Source organism: Trachypithecus francoisi, unplaced genomic scaffold, assembly GCF_009764315.1.
Source record: "Trachypithecus francoisi isolate TF-2019V2 unplaced genomic scaffold, Tfra_2.0 Lachesis_group12, whole genome shotgun sequence".
NCBI lineage: Eukaryota > Metazoa > Chordata > Mammalia > Primates > Cercopithecidae > Trachypithecus > Trachypithecus francoisi.
Window position 1 is genome coordinate 80619369 of NW_022681457.1, and position 20275 is coordinate 80639643.

At 45.3% G+C, this 20275-nt stretch overlaps 1 protein-coding gene and 1 pseudogene across 15 annotated transcripts in view; one reads left to right on the plus strand and one right to left on the minus strand.

Moving 5' to 3' along the window:
* The window catches only part of ST3GAL3 (ST3 beta-galactoside alpha-2,3-sialyltransferase 3), a 239593-nt gene that overhangs the window by 68245 nt on the left and 151073 nt on the right, over positions 1-20275 (minus strand). The window lies entirely within an intron of this gene.
* LOC117092725 lies at positions 12184-13723 on the plus strand (annotated as a pseudogene).

Genomic DNA, 20275 nt, shown 5'->3' on the forward strand with positions numbered 1-20275 from the left:
TTTTGAAACTGGGTCTCAGCCGGGCACAGTGGCTCAAGCCTGTAATTCCAGCACTTTGGGAGGCCGAGGTAGGCAGATCACAAGGTCAGGAGATCGAGATCATCCTGGCTAACATGGTGAAATCCCGTCTCTACTAAAAATACAAAAAATTAGCCGGGCGTGGTGGCGGGCGCCTGTAGTCCCAGCTACTCGGGAGGCTGAGGCAGGAGAATGGTGTGAACCCGGGCGGTGGAGCTTGCAGTGAGCCAAGATCGCGCCACTACACTACAGCCTACAGCCTGGGTGACAGAGCAAGACTCCGTCTCAAAAAAAAAAAAAAGAAAAGAAAAGAAACTGGGTCTCACACTGTCACCCAGGCTGGAGTGCAGTAGCATGATCACAGCTCATTGTAGCCTCAACCTCCCTGGCTCAAGCGATCCTTCTGCCTCAGCCTCCTGAGTGGTAGCTAGGGCTACAAGGGCACACCATTATGCTAATTTTTTTTTTTTGGTAGAGACAGAGTCTCGCTATGTTTCCCTGGCTGGTCTCAAACTCCTGGGCTCAAGTGATCCTCCCACCTCAGCCTCCCAAAGTGTTGGGATTACAAGCGTGAGCCACTGCGCCTGGCTCTGCCCACTGTTGATGCTGCTGGTGTTGGTCCTGGGAAGGAAGCCCAGAGTGCTGGGCCCAGCTGCACAGTGGGCCTGGATGTGGTAGAATGCACAACTAGGTCAGCAGGACCCGCTGCTTCCATTTCCCGCCCCAAGCCCAAGCCAGCTGCAAGGAATGGATAGATAAAGGGAAATGGGAGCTGTCCCCAATTTAGTCAGTCACCAAGTGGTGATGGAGGGTAAGATAGAGGTAAAAATTAGACAAGGATCAGTATAGGTCTCAGGAGGGAACTATAATGCAATATACACAGAACTGTTACAGAGAGAGGTGCACACAGAGCTGGGGGAGCTCCAGGGCAGGAAAAGCTTCACAGGGAAGGTGACATCTGAGCTGGAGTTTTAAAGGTGGAGAATGTGAGGACAGACACTCCAGACAGCATATGCATGTGGGAAGCTGGCCAAGCTGAGCGCCTGCCTTGTCCACGCCCCTTTGGAGGGGAGAGGCCTGCCACAAGCAGTTCTCTGAGCAGAGACTGCTGTGTCTGATGCCAGGCAACATTCAAGTTACTCATTGAAGTAAAAGCAGTAGTTTTCTTTCTTTCTTTCTTTTTTGATACAGAGTTTCGCTCTTGTTGCCCAGGCTGGAGTGATGGCGTGATCTTGGCTCACCGCAACCTCCGCCTCCCGAGTTCAAGTGATTCTCCTGCCTCAGCCTCCTGAGTAGCTGGGATTACAGGCATGTGCCAACATGCCCAGCTAATTTTGTATTTTTAGTAGAGATGGGGTTTCTCCATGTTGATCAGGCTGGTCTCGAACTCCTGACCTTAGGTGATCTGCCCGCCTTGGCCTCCCAAAGTGCTGGGATTACAGGTGTGAGCTACTGCGCCCGGCCAAAGCAGTAGTTCTTAAGGCAAAGAATATGGAGAAGCACTCCAGGTTGGGGGACTAGCAGGCACAGCACAAAGGCACAAAAGACTATGGGTTAGTAGGGCATTGGCATCTAGGGGTTAGGGCACCAGGAAGCATCAGCTTAAATTATTAATTTAATTTATTAATTTAAGCATCAGCTTAAACTATTAATTTAATTTATTAATTTAAGCATCAGCTTAAACTAAATTTATGCATCAGCATAAATTACAAGTCATCCGTTGCATCCTGTGTAGCTGGAGTTGCCAAAAGCCACACTTCCCGATATGTGGAAGTATTTCTGTATCAACAAATGCCAATCACCTGGGTTTGTACGCAGTCTACACAAGTCCTGACAGCTCCACACCAAGACATATTACTGGAAGGTCTCCATGACAGTTGAGGTAGTCAGGGCATAAAGACAGAACCACACTTACCACCCCAGACGAAGCACTCGCTGCATGCCAGGCACCAGGCCACACATATCATGGACATTATCTCGTGTAATCCCCATAAATGCCCATGAGATGGGGGCTGTTATTAGCATTTTGCAGATAAGGAGGCTGATGTTTAACATGACTAAGGGCTTGTCCAAGGTTATAGAGCTAGCAAAGTGGCAAAGTTGGGATTCTAACCCAGGCTTGCCTGATTTCAAAACCTAAGTTCTTTTCACTTCCCCAGACTGAGGCAGAGGAGCTCCCAGCTGTATTCCATCTTTGCTGAGAAAGCAGATGGAGATGCTGTGAACCTGGCACAGGCACACAAGGTCCAGCCACAGGGATCAGTGAAACAGCGGTGAGGCCAGGTGGTAAAGATGTACCCCTCTTCCTCTGACCAGCCTCACTGCAGTGCCAACAGATGACAGTCTAAGTACAGTAAGACCACTTTTGCCTCAGCTCAAAAGCTCTCTACTTCCTGAAATCTAGGCCTACACTCAGAAAAGGTCTGAAATCAGGCCCAGCCACAGGCTGGAAAAAATGATCAACCTCTGGCTAGGGAGAACATGGTAGCTGTAACCCACATAGCCCACATCCCTCCACTGCCCTCCCTTTCTGCATCTAGCACTCCAGGGGTTAGGGAAAGGGGCTCAAGGCTAGACAGAAAGAGACCTGCTGCTCACGAAGGACGGCCCTTGGGATCCAGATGAATGGCAGAAATGGCTGGTCCTACCTTTCTTCCTTTAGCAAATGCTCCTCTGTGGAGTACCTGATGAGGACTGGATCAGAGATGGATAGAACCAGGCTCCTGAACCTGCACTCTACATGCAGCTGTGCCTTTGCCGACAGCTTTCCTTGGCCACACTGGGGTCTCTGAACCCTGTGTTTCCTCCCAATAATCTGAGTGGTAGCAAAGAAATGCATCTCTATGAGAGTCGGCAACTTTCCTGGAGCGGGCCCACTGGAGACAGGGCTGTGTCAGGAGCCCAGGCCTCCTGGATGAGCTGGCTTTCCCCACAGCCTTGAGTGTGGGTCACGGTGTGCTGTGCTCTGCCCTACTGCCTCTTGCGCTTTTCTTCATTTTGCCCCCAAAATGACTAGGCTACAGGCAGAACTGGCTAAATCAGAGGCAGCTGCTGACCATGTTCAAAAAGGTCAGGAGGAAGGATTCTTTCCATCAGGAGGCCCACATGAGCTCATGGGGCCTGATCCAATCAGTTCTTGCATACTCCCTCAGGGGTAGGGAGGGGCAGAGAGAAGCCCTTTGGAGGAAGGGACTTGGGTATCAGGGGCCCCTGTGTGTGCAACAGCCACAGGGCAGGAAGAGAAGAGCACAGGGACAGAGGCAGGGGTTTGAGATGGTCAGAAGTGGCCTAAGGGTGAACATATAGCTGGCAGAGTCCTGCCCTTAATCCCTCTTGCTGGTCTTGAGGTACGAATGAGGATGGTGATGGAGACGGGGAATGTGGTGGCGACAGCCCTTAACCTGGCCAGACCATCACTGATCACAGTCACCCTGGACACATGGGAGCAAGGCCAGTGGAGACAGCAGGCAGAGCCACCCCTCATCAGAGCTAGTCTCCGAGCTCAGGCCTCAAGCACATGCCTTCTCCATTTGGAGGACTTGCTCCATTTGGGCATTTGCTTCTTAGAGCAAGTTCTGCAACTGGCAATTGGCCTCTGGCCCAGACACACTATCTGAAGGGGCTGAGCAGCAAAGCAAAAGGTGTCACTTTGTTTTTCCAATCATCTGTTTTCTTTTTCTTTTTTTTTTTGAGATGGAGTCTCACTCTGTCTCCCAGGCTGGAGTGCAATGGCGTGATCTCGGCTCACTGCAACCTTCACCTTCCGGGTTCAAGTGATTCTCCTGCCTCAGCCTCCTGAGTAGCTGGGATTACAGGCATGCGCCACCACACCTGGCTAATTTTGTATTTTTAGTAGAGATGGGGTTTCTCCATGTCGGTCAGGCTGGTCGCCACCATGACCAGCCCCAATCTTCTGTTTTCTTTTATTTTTTTTTTTTTTTTTGAGACGGAGTCTCGCTCTGTCACCCAGGCTGGAGTGCTGTGGCTGGATCTCAGCTCACTGCAAGCTCCGCCTCCCGGGTTCACATTCTCCTGCCTCAGCCTCCCGAGTAGCTGGGACTACAGGCGCCGACACCTCGCCCGGCTAGTTTTTTGTAGTTTTTAGTAGAGACGGGGTTTCACCGTGTTCGCCAGGATGGTCTCGATCTCCTGACCTCGTGATCCGCCCGTCTCAGCCTCCCAAAGTGCTGGGATTACAGGCTTGAGCCACCGCGCCCGGCTAATCTTCTGTTTTCAAACTATGTTCGGAAGTTGTCCACTGCGGGAAACTTCCCCACACTAAGCCCTTGGAACCCAGGGAGAGAGGATGGGTCTATCCCAACACAAGGGCCACAAAGATGTCACAGGGCCAGCTGCCAACAGGCCTGCTTTCGTGCTGCTGCCACCTATCAGGTGTGTGTTTCCCTGACCAGGAACTCCTGTGAACAGAGGCCATGTGGCCCAATACTCGCCACATCATCCCTGGACAATCTCATCCATGCTCTGGGGGTTGTATATGGACCTACCTGCAATTTGTTTTCTTCTAGCCCAGACCTCTCTCCTGAGAGATTCACTGAACTCAGGATTCCTGCGTAGGGCCGTGGCTTCCCTCTGACACTTCATTTGCCTGGATCTGGACTCTCTGCCTGTGTCAGGGCAGAAGGCAGAGCCAAGGGCCCTCATCATGGGAGGCAGGCATAGACTGCTGTCCTGCCTCCACAGTGGGGAGGCGAGGCTTTAGCCCTCCTTCTCCCCTCTAGCTCTGGCTATTTATTTGGGGAGACCAGTCAGAGAGTGACCTGTCTCCCCAGGTGCACACAGAGTAGGGAAAGCAGGACACAGTCCTGAAGGTGCCAGCATCTTGCTCTCTGCTGAGCTGCTGCCTCACTGCTGGGACTTGTGTGGGTGGAGCTCAGACCTGGGCCTTCCCTCTCACTGAGGAACTTGCAGAGCTGCTTGCTCCTGGCTGGGAGCCTTACACAGCTCGGGAGGAGGGCCAGGATCACGTTCTGTGCTTTCACCAGCTTCTGCTCCTCACAAGCAGCAAGAACTCCCCACGTGGGGATCTTGTACCTGAACCAAAAAAAGCAAAGCTGCTAATCTGACAAGATCAGTCCTCAAATACCACAGGAACGCAGCCAGCCTGCATGCTCTCACCAGGTACTGCGCTTCTAAGCATCCCTATAGTTCCTGCTCTTAGGCTGGAACTGGTCTGCGAAGGAGGAAGCTGCCCCCACCAGTGTGTCTGGTCTTGCTGCCGAAGCCCCACCCTTCCCAGCACAGCTCAGGCATCGCCTTCACCAGGACGTCTCCCCAGTCAATCTCTCATCACTCCTCCAGCTGAAGGACCTTCTCTGTGCCCCCACAACCCTCTGTCCTCACCTCTGGCAGAGCACATATGCCTGGATATGTGTTTGTCTCCATGTACCATTTCTCTTAGCTCTGGGGAAGGTAGGTACAGATGAGGAAGGTGAGGCTCAGAGAGGTTGAGCAACTCAGCCCTATTCACTTCCAAAACCTGTTCTCTTTCCACTATAGTCCAAAACTTCTCAAACCATCTGTGAAGAACGACCCGTTGGTTTTGCTTTTTAAATTTCTATTTTGTCACAGAATGATAATTTTATAAAACAGAATAAAAATGAATTACTAGAAAAATTAAATAAGGCCAGGCGTGGTGGCTCATGCCTGTAATCCCAGCACTTTGGGAGGCTGAGGCAGGTGGATCACCTGAGGTCAGGAGTTCGAGACCAACCTGGCCATCATGGTGAAGCCCTGTTTCTACTAAAGATACAAAAATTAGCTGGGCATGGTGGCGGGCACCTGTAATCCTAGCTACTTGGGAGGCTGAGGCAGGAGAATTGCTTAAACCTGGGAGGCGGAGGTTGTAGTGAGCCGAGATCACACCATTGCACTCCAGCCTGGGCAACAGAGAAGACTTGAAGGAAGGAAGGAGGGAGGAAGGAAGGAAGGAAGGAGGGAGGGAGGGAGGGAGGAAGGCAGGCAGGCAGGGAGGGAGGGAGGAGGGAGGGAGGGAGAGAGGGAAGGAAGGAAGGAAGGAAGGAGGGAGGGAGGGAGGGAGGGAAGGAGGGAGGGAGGGAGGGAGGGAGGGAGGAAGGAAGGAAACATATAAAATATATGCTCCATTTTTAAAAGTTTTTTTTTCTTTTTTTTTGGTAACAAATAGCTGAGACCACAGGTGCATGCCACTGTGCCAGGTCTATTTTTTATTTATTAGATTCAGGAACATAAACTGACTCTAATTGTCATAAATGTTTTCAAAAACCTTATTTCCAGTATCTCAAAAATATTGTGGCAGACCAGTTCAAATCACCTTTGATTCTATAGCACATAACAGGTTCCAAACTGCCTTTTGCCTGTCTGGGACATTCTACTAAGGCTTTGCCTGTCATTCACATGGCAAGTTAGAAAGGCATAAGAAAGGGGTAAGATGTATCTCCTCAGGTCCTGTCCTGGGGTAGGAGAAACAACGTACTCTGACACCATCAGAAACAGTTAGCAGGTTGAGGCCTAGAACTTCTCCTACAGCAGATGGATTTATAACCAGCTAGGTCTGCAGGATTCACCTTTGCAAACAAGTGTGGGTCCCTAGTTATCTGGGAAGGAGATCTAAAAAAAAAAAAAAAATCCCACAACTTCTGGATATCTACTGCAGCTCCACCTATGAGAACTGGAAGACAGAGCAAAGAGGAAAGAGATAGGGTGTACCATTATAGGGAACTGGCAGGCTAAATTCCTTAAATAATGGAGGAGGCAGTAAGCTCAGGCAAGATTGGAATTAATTTAAAAGCAGAACATGGATGAGTTCCCAGAGGTGGTTCCAACACCTGACGCTAAGGAATATATGAAAAAAAAAAAAAAAAGTAGTGGGCAGAGAAAAGGACAGGACACAAACGGCAATTCCTCCAGCTGTAAGCTGGAGTCCAGGTCATGGACAGGCATTGAGGTTGTCTAGCCCATGCAGGCTACTCTTAGACACTCTGCAGAGAAGCTTTAGTTATAGAGCACTCTGCTCTTCCCGGAAAGGCCTGTACCCAAGGATTTCACTGCAGCGGGTACCTACTGAAAATATTTAAAACATTCTCCAAACAAAAGGAATCTGTATTCCCCTCCAGGTCCATGGTTCAGAGCCTCGATTCAGGACACAGGGTGGGGCTGGTGGGTTTGATTCCTGGCTCTGTGCTACTATGACCTTGAGCAAGTCATTAGCTTTCCCATCTACAAAATGGGTATAACAACACTTACTTCATGGGGTTGTTGTAAAGGGATTTTGCAAATTTGACTCCATAAAAGTGCATTATCAGGCCGGGCGCGGTGGCTCAAGCCTGTAATCCCAGCACTTTGGGAGGCCAAGACGGGCGGATCACGAGGTAAGGAGATCGAGACCATCCTGGCTAACACGGTGAAACCCCGTCTCTACTAAAAATACAAAAAACTAGCCGGGCGAGGTGGCGGGCGCCTGTAGTCCCAGCTACTCCGGAGGCTGAGGCAGGAGAATGGCGTAAAACCCGGGAGGCGGAGCTTGCAGTGAGCTGAGATCCGGCCACTGCACTCCAGCCCGGGCGAAAGAGCAAGACTCCGTCTCAAAAAAAAAAAAAAAAAAAAAAAAAAAAAAGTGCATTATCACATTGACTTTGTAACGATTGTGCGTGTATGTAAAAACACTGAAACTTCCTCGATAAGAGATGTCCTTTTTGTATACATGCATTTGTGAAAGATAAAATTTCTCAAGATCTTGGCTCTTTGAACAACTGCATATGCAGTAGTGACCCACCGTGACTTTTGACTGATCTCGACAAAAGACTGTGACGAGATCAGTCATGGTATTTCAGATGTCTATCACAGTATTTCAGATGACCGCAGCTGTAAACCTGGGTGTACACAATTACCAACTATAGCGAAATGTGTTTATACGTGTCCCTTTGTACCTATTTCTTTATGAACACGGTTTGCCTGTTCCTGTGATATCCATGTGACTGTCATTAGTAACCTGTTCATGCCTCTCATTAGTATACCTGTTTATGCTAGGCAAAAAAATCTGTATGTTATTATTGCCCATTTCATTGTGTAAAGTGGCCTATGAAGTGTTCTGTAATGTTTTTACGTTTATCAAATAAATCCCCTTTTAAGAATGTAAATAAATATATTTTAAATAATTTTAAAAATTATTTTTTCCAGAATGATGTTGTCAAGATTTTAATCTTTCAGAATTGTGATTTTCAGGGTTTCAGACTTTTTGGGATTCTCATCTTTTAGGATTTCCTTTTTTTTTAATTTAATATTTTTTTTGAAACAGAGTCTCGCACTGTCACTCAGGCTGGAATGCAATGGTGTGATCTTGGCTCACTACAACCTACACCTCCCGGGTTCAAGCGATTCTCCTGCCTCAGCCTTCCGAGTAGTTGGGATTACAGGCACCCACCACCATGAACGGCTAATTTTTGTATTTTTATTAGAAACAGGGTTTCGCCATGTTGGTCAGGCTGGTCTCGAACTCTTGACGTCAGATGATCCACCTGCCCTGGCCAGCCAAAATGATGGGATTACAGGCGTGAGCCACCACGCCCGGCTGATCTTTTAGGATTTCAGCATTTGGGACTATGGCGTTCGTGATTGTGTCTTTTGGAATTATGATTGGCTCCCATTGTAAAGGCTAAATGAAATAATGAAATATGGTGGCACAGTGGCTGGCACACAGTAGGTACTCTAAAAATGGCGTGACACTTTATGTGCACAGGTTATCTGTGTCTGCCAGTGGAATGTAAGATCTCTGAGAGGAAAGGTTTTATGTAACTTATGCAGTGCTGAAGCTATAGCACCTAGAAAAATATCTGACACTTTGTTGAATGAGTTTACAGAATAATAGGATCAATGTGGTAAGTTTTTAAGTGATGAGAGAGACCTGAATATGATTAAATACTGATAAGAAGGAAACAGTGAAGAGAATGAAGATCCGGGTTCCTGCAGAGGTGACAGAGGTTGGAGAATCAGGGCTCAAGAGAAGGAACCGACCTCAGAAAGAAGACAGTACACAAGTGCCAGGACTTGATGACTCATTAGATATGTAGTTGAGAGGGGAAGGAGAAAGAATAACTCCCAGATTTCTTGCTTGGGTGAGAATGGATAGTGGTGCCATTTCCTGAAATAAGAACATAGGCTGATTAGATTTGTTGGAAATTCGGTGAGTTGGATACACTGAACTTGAGATGCTTTTGAGTCATCCAAGTGGAGCTGTCCAGCAGGAAGTTTGGTATTTGGGTCTAGAGATCAGTAGAGATGTGGGCTGCAGAAAGATTGAGAGTCATTAGCACATACGATGTTAGCTAAAGCAGTGGAATGAGAAGAGAGGAGAGCTATAACTGAAACCCGGCAAACACCAACATGTAAGGACGGGTACAGGAAAAGAAGATCTCCTGCAATAGAGACTGAGAAGGAACAGAGAGGTAGGAGAACTGGGAGGAAGTCTGAACAAAGAATTAAGGAGAAGAGAGAGTTTCAAAATGGAGGAAGAGATCAATACTGCCAAGTGCTTCAGAGACATCATAAAAAGAGAAGGACTATCTATCTGTCGGATTTGTCAGTGCTTTTTTGGTGGTCTGGATTAGAGCATTCTGAGGAGGAGAGAAGCGAGAGTGGAGGCCAGACTACATGGATTAAGAGTTAGAGGGACATGAGGGAGAAGAGAAGGTAACTGTAGCAAGTCTTGCACATTCCTGGTGGGGGTTGGGAGTGCCCAATGTGCTCCCAGCCTAGAAGGACAACGATTCTGCAGAAGTAGAGAAGTAGATGGTATTCCATTCTCCTCCATAATTTATGGGATGGGACAAAATTTGTCAAGGATGCCTCTCAATCTTACCACTCCTCCCTGGTGTTGTAGTGATAAAAATCCCAGAATCTTTTTCTGGAAGGGCAGAGAGGGAGGGGCTTTGTAATGTGGGGATACCAGATACTCAGCTACACTGGCCAGGAGTCCACAGGCTTTCAAAGTCTTCAGGGCAGTGCAATAGGTCTCCTGTACCTTCTCATGCAAGGGTCCCAAATCAGGCAGCTGGGACTGTGTGTCAACTCTCTAGACTTCCTGCTTCAGAGAGCTCTGCAAAGTTTCAAGGGCCATCTTTGCACTCTGGAGACTCGGCCAGCTTGGACCACAGCAATGATTCCTTAGCAGTATATGAATCACAGACGCACAGTCACAGATACACACCACACACCCCAGTCTTCCTAAAACAAAATGCATCTCAAGAGAAGTGTGGTTTCCCTCTGTAGAGCTGGGTAAGGGAACCATTTCCACATCAGCACCTCATTAGCTACTACCAGGCATCTGGTAGGCCTCGGTACTTTGGCCACTAGCCAGCCTGCCCATGAAACAGCAGCTGTGAGAGGAAGTAGAGAGCGGTTGTTAAATATATGGGCTTGGGTTCAAAACCTAGTTTTATCACTTCCTATCTGTGTGACCTCGGGCAAACTGCTTGACTTCTCTATGCCTCTAGTTCCTCGTATTTAAAACTTGACTAACAAGGGTTAGTCTCATTATACAATTGTTGGGAGAATTAAAACAGAAGAAATAGGAAAAAGTTTCAGCACGGGACCTGATCCAAAGTAAACATCAGTGGGTGTGAGCTATCATTGTCACTGCTGCTAGTATCACTCTGCAGCACGGACGTGGCATGGATTAGGGCTCTGCTTTCTGCTGAAACTGTTGGCCACAGGCTTAGCCTGTAGGCACCTCACTTTCTCCCAATACTGAGTGGCCCCACTGGCCACCAACTAAAAGATATGACACTCAATCGTGTCTTTCACCAAAGCACAAACAGCCACTCAAACGTATGAGGCAAAATATTCGCAGGAAAATGGGGTATGTCAATTATGTGTCAATTTAGGTTTTACGAGTTATATTTTTTCTTTTTAAAGAAAACCTTCAAAATGTTTACTGTGACCTACTCTAGGAGCTTTATTTTTCTTCCTGAAAAACAACTTATCTAATTATAAAGAAAGCTACTCAGAAAACAGAATTCACTTAATTAAGTGTCTAACATTAAATGTTGTTGAAATGATCTAACATTTATGGCCCCAAGACATATCCTCTCATTTCATTCTCTTGACTAATGAGTGAAGTAAGACTCCGACTTTTCCAAGATCACACAGCCTGTGAAGTGAGAAAGCTGTGAGAACTTTCAGTCTCCAAATCTTCATCTCCTTTCAATCTATCATATATTGGAATATGTCACAATAGTTTTCTTCAGTAACTCTCTCCACTAAAAGAGTGCCTTATCAACATTTCCCACATTCTTATACTCTCAACCTCTGGGGCAGAATTAATTTCCATTCACAATACAAATGCCAAGTGTCTACTGTGTGCTAAAGGCTCTGCTAGGTGTTGGCAGCCATGAATAGACCACGCCTCTGTGCGAGAAGTTCACAGTCTCTATGGTAGAAGAAATACCAGCCAATAGTTATATACATAATAACAAAGCTATGTGTGAGGCACTGTGGTGGTGCATGGGTAGGGGAAAGAGTAATGGAGTGCATTTCTAGGTAAGGGAAGACTTTGCATTCCATGAGACCAAACAGACTGAAAAGCCCTAACTCAAAATTTAGAGTAAAACAAGTGCTCAATAAATCTGAGTTCCTTTGGACCTACTGCCATCCCCTCCCCATCTCTCTAATTAGAGGAAGATGTATCCAAGTGAGTAATATTCGAGGGAGGAAAGGAGGCCTTTTCAGCAGAGAGTACAAAAGTGTGAGAGCAAACAGGCTAGCTTCCCAGAGAAGCAGGACTTTGGTCTGGACAGGCGGGCACATCGGCACCCCTTCCTTTACACTGCCTGCTCCCTAGTCTGCACCTAGGGATGGGAGTCAATGACTAGGTGGGTCATTCAGGGAAGAGTGAACCATAGGAAAAGAGAATGTATGCTTCACGCAGCATTTGGGAATTTTTTTTAAAAGGTAAGATTTAGGTCAAGCCTAAGCCTGGTGCGACGGGTGCACCTAGCAGAGCACTAGCAGTCCTGCACCAAGTTTGGGATTTGGGGTTGGTGCGACAAGTCACGTGGTTGGTGCGTGGCAGTGTGCGGGGTATTGGGTCTGCGGGTGTGGGACTCTGGTGGCACTGGCGGTGGCGTGGGACTGAGGCTAGGCACGTTGTTCTGGCAACTTCGAACCCATGCAATGGCGATGCCAGTCAATGGGGCCCACCAAGGATGCTGACCTGTGGTCCTCACATGACAAGATGCTGGTGCAGCCCCTCAAGGACAGCGATGTTGAGGTTTACAACATCATTAAGAAGGAGAGTACCGGCAAAGGGTTGGACTGGAGCTTATTACCTCAGAGAATTTTGCCAGCCTAGCAGTTTTGGAGGCCCTAGGCTCTTGCTTAAATAACAAATACTCTGAGGGGTACCCGGGCCAGAGATACTAAGGCAGGACTGAGTTTACTGATGAGCTGGAAACCCTCTGTCAGAAGCGAGCCCTACAGGCCTATAAGCTGGACCCACAGTGGTGGGGGGTCAATGTCCAGCCTTGCTCAGGCTCCCCTGCAAACTTCGAGTGTACACTGGGCCTGGACCTGCCAGATGGGGGCCACCTGACCCATGGGTTTATGACAGACAAGAAGAAAATCTCTACCACATCCATCTTCTTTCAATCTATGCCCTATAAGGTGAACCCAGACACTGGCTACATCAACTATGACCAGCTGGAGGAGAATGCCCACCTTTTCCACCCAAAGCTGATCACTGCAGGAACCAGCTGCTGCTCCTAAAGCCTGGACTATGCCCGCCTGCGGAAAGACTGTAGATGAGAATGGAGTGTATCTCATGGTGGACATGGCACATATCAGCAGGCTGGTGGCAGCTGGTGTGGTGCCCTCCCCATTTAAACACTGCCACATGCTGACCACCACCACTCACAAGAACCCGAGAGGCTGCTGAGCCGGCACGATCTTCTACGGGAAAGGAGTGCAACGTATGGATCCCAAGACTGGCAAAGAGATTCTGTACTACCTGGAGTCTCTCATCAACTCTGCTGTGTTCCCTGGCCTTCAGGGAGGTCCCCAGAACCATGCCATTGCTGGGGTTGCTGTGGCCCTGAAGCAAGCTGTGACTCTGGAATTTGAAGTTTATCAGCACCAGGTGGTGGCCAACTGCGGGGCTCTGTCTGAAGCACTGACGGAGCTGGGCTGCAAAACAGTCACAGATGGTTCTGACAACCATTTGATCCTCGTGGATCTCCATTCAATCAAAGGCACAGATGGCAGAAGGGCTGAGAAGGTCCTAGAAGCCTGTTCTATCGCCTGCAACAAGAACACCTGCCCAGGTGACAGAAGCACTCCATGGCCCAGTGGACTGTGGCTGGGGACCCCAGCACTGACATCCCTCAGACTTTTGGAAAAAGACTTCCAAAAAGTAGCCCACTTTATCCACAGAGGGTTAGAGCTAACCCCTGCACATCTAGAGCAACATTGGCATTGGAGCCACCCTGAAAGAGTTCAAGGAGAGACTGGCAGGGGATAAATACCAGGGGGGCGTGCAGGCTCTCTGGGAGGAGGTCGAGAGCTTCACTCTCTCTTCCCTCTGCCTGGCCTGCCTAACTTGTAAAGGAGCCGGCCCACTGTGGACGCGCCTGGCACCACAGAGGAGGCTGCCTGCTGGAGGACCTCCTTGAGAGATGTACAAACTGCCCCACAGGGGACCTACGGGCACTTCTGTCCTTTGAGGGGGCTTCTTTTGGATTTTTTACATGTTTTCTTCACAAATCAAAATTTGTTTAAGTCTCATTGTTAGTCATTCTGGGACAGGTTATTAAAAGTTTTTAATTTGAACCTGGCTTTCTCACAGCTGGATAAAATTATTCTAGAAAAATAAAATACTGTGTAGCCACTTGGCCATCATCATTTAGACCATGGTGTAAGGCAAAGCTATTAGAAAGATTCTAGCGTTTTACTCTCCCTGGGCTTTCCTTTGCCTTGCTGCAGCAGGGAGGAAATGCCCCTGTCCACAGCTTGTACACACTGCCACTCTTACTATCTTGTTACCCAGCAGCATGCCAAAGGAGAACGGAATTCGCCTCGAAGCTTCTGCTGTGTGCTGTAAATCAGAAGTGTACATTAGCCAAGTGTACACAAGGTGCACCCACTATGGTGGGAAGGTTTTGTTGTCAGTAGCTCAAAGTATGGTGTAGAAAGGGTCTCCTCCCTCCATCCTGGGGAATCCCAGTCCCATCCTGGTGTGAGAATCAACCATTCCTGCTCCATCTGAGATAACCAACTCCCTCTCACAATCAGGAAACCAAATGTCACCTTCCCAAAGAAACTTTATTTTCACATCGCTGGAGTGCAAAACATATGTGACCATTTTTAATGAGCACAATCAAATTTTTAACCACAGAATGTCTACAAGAATTATAGCTTTAAAAACATAATTTTTATATTTCAAAAATATTTGAACTCAAATTAATTTCTTAAAAAGTTAAAAAAGGTAATATTTAATGGTTTGTTTTTGTAGATCATGCCAAAATTAACACATCAAAAAGAGTTTTATCAAGTTCTTTTCTGTCAAAATATTGATGCTACAGAAATCAAAACCTTGAATTTATTTATTTTGTGATCAAAATACCAAGAAATACTAGCTACCCATATGAAAAAAAAAACCTAGAACTCAATCTCATTCCTAACACACAAAACCAAACATAGACGCATTAATAATTTAAATATAAATAACAATACTGTAAAACAGAACAAAGGATGGCACCATCATAATCTACTATGCGTGTATGTAAATTCCAAAATTGCTATGAAGGGCAATTTGCCAATAACTCTCTCAAAATGTTCAAGAAGGCAGAAGAAAACACAAACATAGTAAGAAATGAAACAGAAGATATAGAAAGACCTAAATGGAACCTACAGAGATTAAAAACACAGTATTTGACATAATAATATACCAGGTGGAATTAACAAATGATTAAATGCTATAAAAGAAAAAGCTATAAATGTGAAGACATAGCAATATAAACTATTCAAAATGAAGTAGAGAGAGAAAAAAGATTGAAAAACAAAAACCGGCCGGGCGCGGTGGCTCAAGCCTGTAATCCCAGCACTTTGGGAGGCCGAGACGGGCGGATCACGAGGTCAGGAGATCGAGACCATCCTGGCTAATACGGTGAAACCCTGTCTCTACTTAAAAATACAAAAAACTAGCCGGGCGACGAGGCGGGCGCCTGTTGTCCCAGCTACTCGGGAGGCTGAGGCAGGAGAATGGCATAAACCCGGGAGGCAGAGCTTGCAGTGAGCTGAGATCCGGCCACTGCACTCCGGCCTGGGTGGCAGAGCAAGACTCCGTCTCAAAAAAAAAAAAAAAAAAAATAAGAAAAACAAAAACCCAGAGCATCAGTGACCTGTGGGACAAATAATATGGCATCCATGTAATTTGAATCCTGGGAAAGGAGATGAGGCAGAAAAAAATTTGAGAAAATATGTAAACAAGGTCCAAATGCAATTACAAAGAAGAAAACAAAACAAACAAGAAAACTATGAACCTATAGATCTGAGGAGTTAAATAAACTCCAAGCCAAATAAATATAAAGAAAACCACAGCTGGGCATGGTGGCTCACACCCCAGCACTTTGGGAGGCTGAGGCGGGTAGATCACCTGAGGTCAGGAGTTTGAGACCAGCCTGGCCAACATAGTGAAACCCTATCTCTACTAAAAATACAAAATTAGCCAGGTGTGGTGGTGCATGCCTGTAATCCCAGCTACTCGGGAGGCTGAGGTAGGAGAATTGCTTGAACCCGGGAAGCGGAGGTTGCACTGAGCCAGGATTGTGCCACTGCACTCCAACCTGGGCGACAAGAGCGAAACTCCATCCCTATGCCAAAAAAAAAAAAGAAAACCACAACAAGGTACATCATAATAAAATTGCTGGAAACCAGTGGTAAAGAGAAAAATCTCAACAGTCAGCCAGAAGAAAATGGAAATACTACATACAAAGGAATATAGGTAAGAATGACAGAAGATGTTTTGTCAGGAATGAAGCAAGTAAATAGAGTTACATATTTAAAGTAGTGGGGGAGGAGTGGTAGAAGTGAGAATGGGGGACCGTCAACCTAGAAGTATATACCTAGCCAAAAAATTTTTTAAAGTCTTTCAAAATTGAAGGTAAAATAACGACTTGTTCAGACAAACCAATGCTGAAAGACTTCACAGTCATCGGACCTGCCCCACAAGAAATGTTAAATGAAGTTCTTCAGGCAGAAGAAAAGGGATACCATATGGAAATATGTATTTACACAAAGGAAGAAAGACCAACAGTAAAGAAAACTTTGTGAGTAAATATAAAAGAATTTTCCCCCTCATTAAAAAAAACTTTTAAAATGTTTGAATTGTAGTAAAATACACTAACATAAAATGTACCATCCTAACCATTTTTAAGTGTACAATTCAGTAGTATTAGTTATTTTCACACTGCTGTGTAGCCAATATCCAGAGCGGTTTTTCATCTTGCAACACAGAAACTCTATATCCATTAAACAGTAACTCTCCATTCCTGCCTCCTCCCAGCACATGGAAACCACATTCTACTTTCTGTCTCTATGAATTTGATTTCTCTAGGCACCTCATATGAATGGAATCACAAGATATTTGTTTTTGTTTAACTGGCTCATTTCATTTAGCATAATGTCCTCGAGGTTCGTTCATGTTGTAATGTGTGTCAGAATTTCCTTCCTTTTTCAGGCTGAATAACATTCCACTGCTTATGCATACCACATTTTGTTTACCCTTTCATCTATCAATAAATACTTGAGTTGCTTCTACTTTTTGGCAATGATGAATGATCCTGCTACAAACACCCTTTGGAGCTCCGTTTTCAATTATTTTTGGTATATACCTAGAAGGGGAATTGCTGGATCATACGGTAATCCTATTTTCAGTGTTTTTAGGAACTGCATCCTGTTTTCCACAGTTGTTGTACATTTTACATTCCCACAAGGAGTGCACAAGGATTCTAATTTCTCTACATGCTTGTCAACACTTGCTATGTTCTGTTTTTGGGTTAACAGCCATAGTATCCTAATGGATGTGAGGTGGTATCTCCAGAAAATTATTCTAGAAAAATAAAATACTGTGTAGCCACTTGGCCATAATCATTTAGACCATGGTGTAGGGCAAAGTTATTGGAAAGATTCTAGTGTTTTACTCTCCATGGGATTTCCCTAGTGATTAGTAACATTGAGCACATTTTTATGTGCTTTTTGGCCATTTGTACATACATCTTCTTTAGAGAAGTGTCTATTCAAGTTCTCTACCTGTTTTTAAATCAGTTTTTTGTTGCTGTTGAGTATTATAAGTTCTCTATATTTTCTGGACACTGACCTCTTATCAGATATATGATTTGCAAAGATTTTCTCCCATTCTGTAGGTTGCCTTCCCTAAATAATTGATTATTTCAAACAAGAATAAATAAGCTGGGCATGGTGGCTCATGGCTGTAATCCCAGCACTTTGGGAGGCTGAGGCAGGCAGATTGCTTGAGCATGGGAATTTGAGGCCAGCCTAGACAACATGGCAAAGCCTTGTCTCTACAAAAAATACAAAAATTAGCTGGGTATGGTGACATGTGTTTGTGGTCCCTGCTACTTGAGAGGCTGAGGTGGGAGGACTGCCTGACACAAATAGGTTAAAAAGATAGGCTGCTCCCCAACCACCCCTGAGACAGCTCAAGGGCAAATACAAACATGCTCCTTCCCACAAACAAAAGTAATTGCAAAAATCACAATTACTTTTGCACCAACCAAATAAAAGGATGGAAAATATACACTGCAATACAGCTTATTTTACAGAGGCCAGAGTGGTTATATTAATATCAGACAAGGAAGACTTTGGAACAATAATTATTTGACTACCAATAAGAAAAAGGGACATTTCAAAACAATGAAGAAATCTATTAGAAATGGGATACAACGGCCGGGTGCAGTGGCTCAAGCCTGTAATCCCAGCACTTTGGGAGGCCGAGACAGGCGGATCACGAGGTCAGGAGATCGAGACCATTCCGGCTAACACGGTGAAACCCCGTCTCTACCAAAAAATACAAAAAAAAACACTAGCAGGGCGAGGTGGTGGGCGCCTGTAGTCCCAGCTACTCGGGAGGCTGAGGCAGGAGAATGGCGTAAACCCGGGAGGCGGAGCTTGCAGTGAGCTGAGATCCGGCCACTGCACTCCAGCCGGGCGACAGAGCGAGACTCCGTCTCAAAAAAAAAAAAAAGAAATGGGATACAACAATCCTAAGTGTATACACACCAAATGACAGAGCTTCAAAACAAATTAAATAAAAACTGATAAATGAAGACTTCATTACCCCTCTGTCAGTAATTGTTAGAAAAAGTGTACAGAAAATCAGTAAGGATGTAAGAAACTAGACACATACCATAAAACAACCTAAGCTAATTGCCATTTATAGAATGCCCCAAAACACAAGTATTTTCTTTTCAAGCACACACAGAATATTCACCAAAATCAACCATATTTTGTCCCATAACTCAGATTTTAATCAATTTAAAAGTATTAAAATCATATAACATATATTTGGATCACAGCAAAAATAAATCAGAAATCTATAACACAAAGATATCTGGAATACCCACAAATACTAGGAAATTAAGCAAAAATACTTCAAAAGAACTAATGGGCCGAAGTAGAAATCACAAGTAAAGTTAGATAATATTTTTAACTCAACAAAGATAAAAATATAACATATCAAAATTTCTAAGATGCAGTCAATGCAATATATAGAGTGAAATTTATAGCATTACAATGTTTATATTAGAAATAAATAAAATCAATGATCTAACTTCTAGCCTAAGAAAAAAACAAACAATAAATTAAAGTCCAACTAAGAGAAAAGTGAAAAAATAAAAAAATGAAGGTAGGCACAGAAATCAATGATATAGTGGAAAAAATATCAATAGACAAGAACCAATGGAACTAAAAGCTGGTTATTTGAGAGGATCAATCAAAAATGATAGACCTCAAACCAGATGAATTAAGAAAAAGAGAGAAAAAATGCAAATTACCAATATCAGGCATGAAAGAGAGGACTCTGTCTCTATCCTAGACATTAAAATAATAATAAGGGAATATTATACACAATTTTATGCTAATAAATTCAGCAACTTAGAAAAAAGGCAAAACTTCCTTGAAAGACATGCTACCAAAGAAGAAACAGAAAAACCTGAATAACTCTAGTATTAAAGAAATTTAATTTGTAATAATAATGATAATAAAAACCTTCCCTGGCTAGGTGTGGTGGCTCATGCCTGTAATTCCGGCACTTCGGGAAGCTGAGGACGGTGGATCACTGGAGGCCAAGAGTTCAAGACCAGCCCAGCAAACATGGTGAAACCCCGTCTCTACTAAAAATAAAAAAATTTGCTGGGCGTGGTGGTGCACACCTGTAATCCCAACTACTCAGGAGGCTGAGGCACAAGAATTGCTTGAACCCAGGAGGCGGAAGTTGTAGTAAGCAGAGATCATGCCACTGTACTCCAGCCTGAGCAACAGAAACTCTGTCTCGAAAAGAAACCAAAAACAACAAAAGCCTTCCTACAAAGACTGTGCAGGCTATGAAATAATAAAAAATATAAATATTGGTCTCTGCTCCTGGTCCGTACATGAAGCTCCTAAAATCCTTACAGATAGGGGCACTAAGAGAATCTTTTGTTCTAATATCTAGTCTTTGACCCTAGTTTCTGACTCAGAGCTCTTAAGACCTTTGTAATTTCCTGACTGATAAGAGCACATCTGACAGAGAGCTGCTAAATTCCTTCAAATTTCCTGGGTGATGGGAACATCTTTTGTTCTCATGAGGTGACTTCTGGATAGCCTTATGTTGGGTGCTGGTTGGCAGAGGAACCAACTACGCAATTAGAGGGCTGGAACTTTCAGTCTCACCCTCTGACCTCTGGGGATGGGAAAGGGCTGAAGGTTGATGTGATCACCAGTGGTCAATGATGCAATGAATCATGCCTATGTCATCCTCCACAGGGTTTACAGAAACCTCCATAAAAACCCAAAAGGACAAGGTTCAGAGAGCTTTCAGACTGCTGAACACATGGAGGTCCCCAGAGGGTGGTGAACCACATGCCATGCCCTATGCATCTCTTCCATCTGGCTGATCATCTGTATCCTTTGTGATATCCTTTATAATAAATGGATAAACACAAGTTTCCCTGAATTCTGTGAGCTGCTCTAGCAAACAGATCAAACCCAAGAC